The following is a 5,957-nucleotide window of genomic DNA, read 5'->3' as shown; positions in this document are numbered from 1 at the left end:
CACCTACATACTGATCTTGCGGACTGAGATCTTGGCCTCTTCCAAGAGATTGCATGCAAAAAAAGCTATTATGTCTGCAGGACTTCCTGCTTCTGTATGAACTGCCTGTTCATTAAGATCATGGTGGAGGCTGGGTTCTGGATGAGCCTGCTAGGATTGCCAGTTTGCCAAAAACATCCTTGTTTGTTCTGCTGGTGGTAAGGTAAAGGTCAGATCATTTGGGAGCCACCGCTGAGTTCTGACCTGGTACTAGATCTTCTACCCTGTTTTTCAAGGAATTTGGACTCCGATGCCTTCAGGTCCAGATGAGCTGACCAGGGCCTCAGAGAGGAATTTATCAGGGGGCTTGACGTTTCTTTTAGGGCCCTTTTGGGAGCACAGTGTTTCTTTTTGGGGCCCCTCTCCACTGCATCATAATGTCTTACGATCATTGGATCACATACCTGATCTCATCTGATCTTGGAAGCTAAGCAGGGTCACGCCTGGTTAGTACTTGGATGGGAGACCACCTGGGAATACCGGGTGCTGTAGGCTTATACCATCGTCTTTCGAGACTGAAGGTTGCCAACCAATTTCTACAAATTACAATATAGAAAGTTGTGTAGGCTTACACAAAATGTGGATGCTAGTCTTTACACTATATATGCAAACATTTTGAGATCCCAGGAAATTTCTGGTCCCCATCCTCTGGCTCTCAGGCTCCCTTTTTGATCCCGGGTCCAGGTATGATGTACCCCTTCAACCCCTTCTCGTGAGTCTGTGTGAGTTTGGAATACGTAAGGTCCTCAAAGATCAGGCCCCTTCCTTTGGCTCCTAAACCTCCTTTTTAACCCTGGGCCTGGGTACAACTTACCCCCTCTCATGGGCCTGGTTGACCCCTCCTAGATTTTGCCTCCTTACCTGGGGAGAGGAGAGATGTAAGCCAGAGGGCAGCCAGGACCATTGCCAGGACTGATGCACTAGCTGGGGGAAGTTCAGGGTGTGGGAAAGGGGATTCCATAAGAGCTCGGTAGGTGCTAGCATCAGGCCCTTCAGTTCTGGGGGCTTTCTGATTGGCAGGCTCAGGCTCCAGTGTGGTGAAATCTGGGTCTGTTCATTAAACCCAAATGCTTCCTTTTCATTGGGACCAGACTCTGGGCTACTATATCAGCTGTTTTAACTGCAGTGTTAGCACCAGGTTGTTGGGGACCTTGAGAAAGAGTCCTATACTGGGATTTTCCATGGCAACCCCATCCAGCCATAATTGTCCATTGGGTGCTACTACTGCCACCAGCATATGGTGTTCAGGGTATGGGTTCAGGGTTGGAAAAGAGTCAAGATAACAAATCTCTTCTGTTTTGCCTAGCATAATGTGATTATAAAATTAGCAGTGTTGTTTAAAATAAACCCTCACCAATTCTGAATATTCCTTGCATGAATTCCAAGGACATTTTAAGACTAGGATGAAACCTCCCTGTCATCTGATCAGATTGCTCATATTCAGCACTTCTGTGAGGTTGGGGTACTATGACCTTCTTTGCATAGCCAGTGTGAGTGCCTTAATTTCTTTAAGAATAAATCTGGAAAGGATCCATAATTGATATTCCTTCCCTTCTATCAGAAAAAGTAGGAAGCAACCAATGACCCTTGCACCAAAGTCCTTGCCTTCCCTAGCCCAGATAAAAAAGGGGTGGATATTAGTCTGGCTGACTCTGCATTAGCATCCAGAGTGGCCAAGCCAATGCCCCTAAGGAGCCCACCAGCAAAGATGGAGGCCACAGAACTCACTCAGCTTTTGCTCCATGATCACTTGGTATTCAGAGAGAGGCTGCTGCTGGACATGGAGGTTTCAGAAGAGCCCTGCTGGATCAGAGCAGCATGTCCTCCTTGCCCTGTTTTCCTTAGTGGCCATCCAGAATGACCATCCCAGATGACTGCAGTTTAGACACAGAATGCAGTTGACCTTCCCACTCCTTCTTCTCACACCCAGCATGTTGCCACCCATTCTCACTTGACAATAAATGACTGGAGATTTTCTCCTACATCTATTTAATTATCAGCTAGTTGCAAAATGGCTTTTCTGGCTCAAGTTTGTGTTGGGGGGGGGGAAGGAATGAGGGTGCAACCCAAATGGTGTCACTTTCAGCTCTGAGTTTTAGGTTTCTTTCATTGCCAAGTTCTTTAAGACAAAGGCATTGGAGTTAATAGATTCTGCCTACCTCTTCACTGAGCTTACTCTGCGGCCACGGACTTGTATACTGCTGACAATCATCTCATGGCCTGCCCACTCCAGGCCAAATTAGAAACTGGTAACTTTTTTGCAACCCAGCTTGCTAGGTTGGCAGCAGAGTACAGACTCTCCAAACAGAAACAGAAGGCTCAGAGCATTAACTGATTAATTGGAGCAATTAAGTGATTAATGGCTTGATTGGAGGCTAAAAATACAACTCCGATTAATCAGAGCTTTTCATCTTCCACTGTCTGTGATCTTCCACTGTCTGTGATGCTTTCTCTGTGGCTTCCTTCCATACCCTCCAACATTCTGGAGACAAAAACAGGGTCATGTTGGTGTCCCCCCAAATCTCACAATTCTCATAGGTTAACCCATTTTTGTCCAGCCCAGAGGTATACACATTTGATCCCTGTTGCATTTATGCAACGTTGGGCAGAAATGGGGACCCCTGCCCAAGACCCTCCCCTCTCACCATCTCATATTGCTGAAGGCTCTATTTCATCTGCTGTGTGCTGTATTTACTCCAGAAAGGTAAATCCCACTGACTTCAGTCAAAAACAGAAACAGGATGATGATTTGGTTTAAGATGTACCTGAGACTTTCCCATTGCTCTACAATATGTTGTCAGCTATTGGTTGTTGGGGGGCCCTGGGAAAAGTCTTATATTGGGCTTAGCCATGGCAATCCCATCCAGTCCTGATAGTCCACTGAGTGCCATCACTGCCCTACTGACATGGAGTCTTCAGGGATTAGTCTAGCCAAGTGGTGCCTCTGCTGGATATGGGTCTCCAGCCAGTGGCCAACCTGCTTAGCATCGTAGTGGGCCTTGAAAAATTTCTCCCCTTAACAATTAATTCATTTCACAGTTTGTTTGAATTTGAAGAGATCGTGGACAAGAGAACAGAAGTGAAGGTGATAGATGCTGCTTCAATGTGAGATGTAGAATGGAGGAAAACGCAGACAAAGTCCAGGAAGGAAGAGCAGATAACCAGATAGGAAGAATGGTTTTCTGACCAAATGGGGAACTGTCACATGATGAAAGTCATAATCAAGACACTTAAGAAATAATGGCAAAAGCACACTTCAGTTGTATGCAGAATTTTTTGTTTCTATTTTAAGGTCCTTGTGAACACCAAAGAAAACAAGATAGGAACAATTAATGTGGGGAGCAAACCCCACCAACACTGCATTGCTATGCATGTCTACTGAGAAGTAAGTCCTACTGCATTTGATGGGGCTTACTCCCAGGAAAGTGTGTATAACATTGTAGCCAGGCAGCCCAATCCTATGCTGCCTGGAGCGCGGGGCTGCTGTGGCGCCTTGCAAATGTGCTTTGTGATTGTTTAGAATTGGGCCCTAACTGAACTAATAACCACTAGTCAGGAGGGCTGAAGAATGTCTTTCTCTTAGGTAACCCTTATATTATGCAACATATGCCTTTTTAGCATGCTTAGACCAATGGCGTCAAATTCTAATTGCAATGGAAAAAAACAGGTTGTCTCTGGTACGGATCAGGAACATTGCTGACAAGGTAGCACAGACAAATATGGGACGGTGAATTATCTGACATGAGGATCACTTCAAGGGGGTCATTGGCTTCCAATGGCCCCCGTTGCCTTGGCTCAACGATTTATAAACTGGCAACATGATAAATGTGCTTTTAAGTGGACAAATCGCGTGGAGGAGGTGTAACTTTGTGTCAGCTAGTAACGTGATCACCCTCTTTGGGGAAGAATAACAATCGCCAAGTGCAATTGGTGTGACGAGTTCAGAAGAAGACAGCACGGCCTTCTGTCCATAATAAATCATTAACTGGGAATATGTCCTTCTGTCTAACAGCTTTGCATGCCTTTCTTCATCCTTCCCCTCCTTGTGTGTGTGTTTTCCAGCATGTCCCCATCTCTTTGGAATGCCAAATCCTCCCATTGATTTGTGCTGTAGTTTCCTCATAAATCTATGAAGTTTGCCTCCATCCAGCTGTATTTTCCTTTAAAATATGGTTCCCAGGTGATTCCCACTACTCTGAAAGATATGTGGCCATAAGTCTTTCCCTGACTGATCATTATCTCTTTAGTTGCTCCTGAGGATTCCAACACTTTAGGGCTTGCATCATATGTAACAGAGTGAAAATGGATGTTATCCATAGAATGAATAGCAGGAGGCCCCAAGACTGGAGCTGGGATTCATTGACTGTGTTGGTGGTTGGCCTGTGTGGTGAACTGTCAGGCCACGGTCTAGGGTACGGGTTCTCAAAGTGTACATTATGATGCCTTAGGGCATCGTGGCACGCTCACAAGGGCACTGTGGGATATCCTTGGTCGTCCCTCCTACGTGTTCCTCCCAGGTGCTGCCATCTTGGATCTTGTGAGATTTGATGAGATCCAAGCTGGTGGTTTCCAAATCTCAAAAGACTTGGGTGCTGCCATCTTGAATCTCACCAAATTTTGTGAGATTTGAGCACCATCATCTTGGTCCTTGTGAGATTTTGCAAGATACAAGACGGTGGCGTCTGGCTCGGCTAGGAAGAAGAGGCTGGGCGGGTGGGCATTGTGACCCAGGCAAGTCTGGGAACCACTAGTCTAGGGTAACTTTCTGGGTAGGTAAGATTTCCTGGTTGTGGGCTACAAAGCCTTCCTTTTTGGGTATACCCTTTGCCTGGGCAACGGTTGTCTCCAGTACGGTGGCTCCACAGGAACCAGGGGTGCACCCCCACCACTGAGACATCGTGGGTCTGCTGCTCCCTACTGCTGCCCAGTATGGCAGGGCCCATAGGGAGTACACCAATTGTGGGGGAGTAGCAGCAGACATTCCCCCCCCAGTGCTGTTTTGCCATGCCTAGCTTTCCTGTCCCCTAATGGTGTGTTATGGTCTTGTCCATCTGAGAATTGTTAAATAGTCCCAAAGGGAGAAAGGATGACCCACTGTTGCTCTCTGCTCCCCACTGATTCCTGGTAAACTTCTCTGTTAGGTGCTCAGAAGAGAAAACCAACTAGAAACCCAACTGAAGATGGAGGAGAACTAACTTCCTCTTAGGGCCAAACTACCTGTTAACACATGACTGGCCCTTCCATGCTTTGTGTCCTCACTTACATTGAGTTGAATAGAATGTACTGGAGAGCCAGCCCCCCTGAGCATGGAACGTACTTCTAGCTAAGTAAGCATGAACTGCACTGTCCATGCAATGGAGAAATTTGTTGACACTCCCACATCTTTGGAAAACCACACAGCCTTTCCATCTCCTAGCCAGTCCTGTGGAAGCAAAGAGAAATTAAACCTTCCTCAATCTCCCCCCCCCCCTTTTCATGGATATGAGCTCTATGTACTCTCTAAGCAATACCACTGAAGAAATCGCCCCCCATGTGGCACAGTGGCTTCCAGTGAGTATTATCTGAAGCAGATCCATTTTTAGCACTTTCCAATTATAATCGCCCTAGTTAGGAATGCTAAGTATTCTGCATAATTACCGCCATCCCCCCCTTCTATCCACACACTCTAAAATCTCCAAAGCTGAGATACCTAGTTAGTGAGCCCAACATCTTCACTCTTCCTGCCATGGTGCAGAAGAAGACCATGACACACATTTGGAAAGTTAATTTTTTTCCACATTTTTATACCTCCCGACCAACAGAAGCAAACAACAAGAGAGTGTACACAAAATAAAACATTCGTTGCTCAAATAATACAAATGGAAAATCTATTATGCTGCCCAAACAAAGAGACTTGAGAATCACTGCTCGTCTGGCCA

At 46.1% G+C, this 5,957-nt stretch overlaps 1 pseudogene; it reads left to right on the top strand.

Moving 5' to 3' along the window:
• The first annotated feature begins 419 nt into the window (after positions 1-419).
• On the top strand, positions 420-534 carry LOC136660939 (5S ribosomal RNA; annotated as a pseudogene).
• The last annotated feature ends 5,423 nt before the right edge of the window (positions 535-5,957 follow it).

Source organism: Tiliqua scincoides, chromosome 9, assembly GCF_035046505.1.
Source record: "Tiliqua scincoides isolate rTilSci1 chromosome 9, rTilSci1.hap2, whole genome shotgun sequence".
Lineage (NCBI taxonomy): Eukaryota > Metazoa > Chordata > Lepidosauria > Squamata > Scincidae > Tiliqua > Tiliqua scincoides.
Note: the sequence above shows the minus strand (reverse complement) of the source record. Positions and strands in the feature narration are given on the sequence as shown.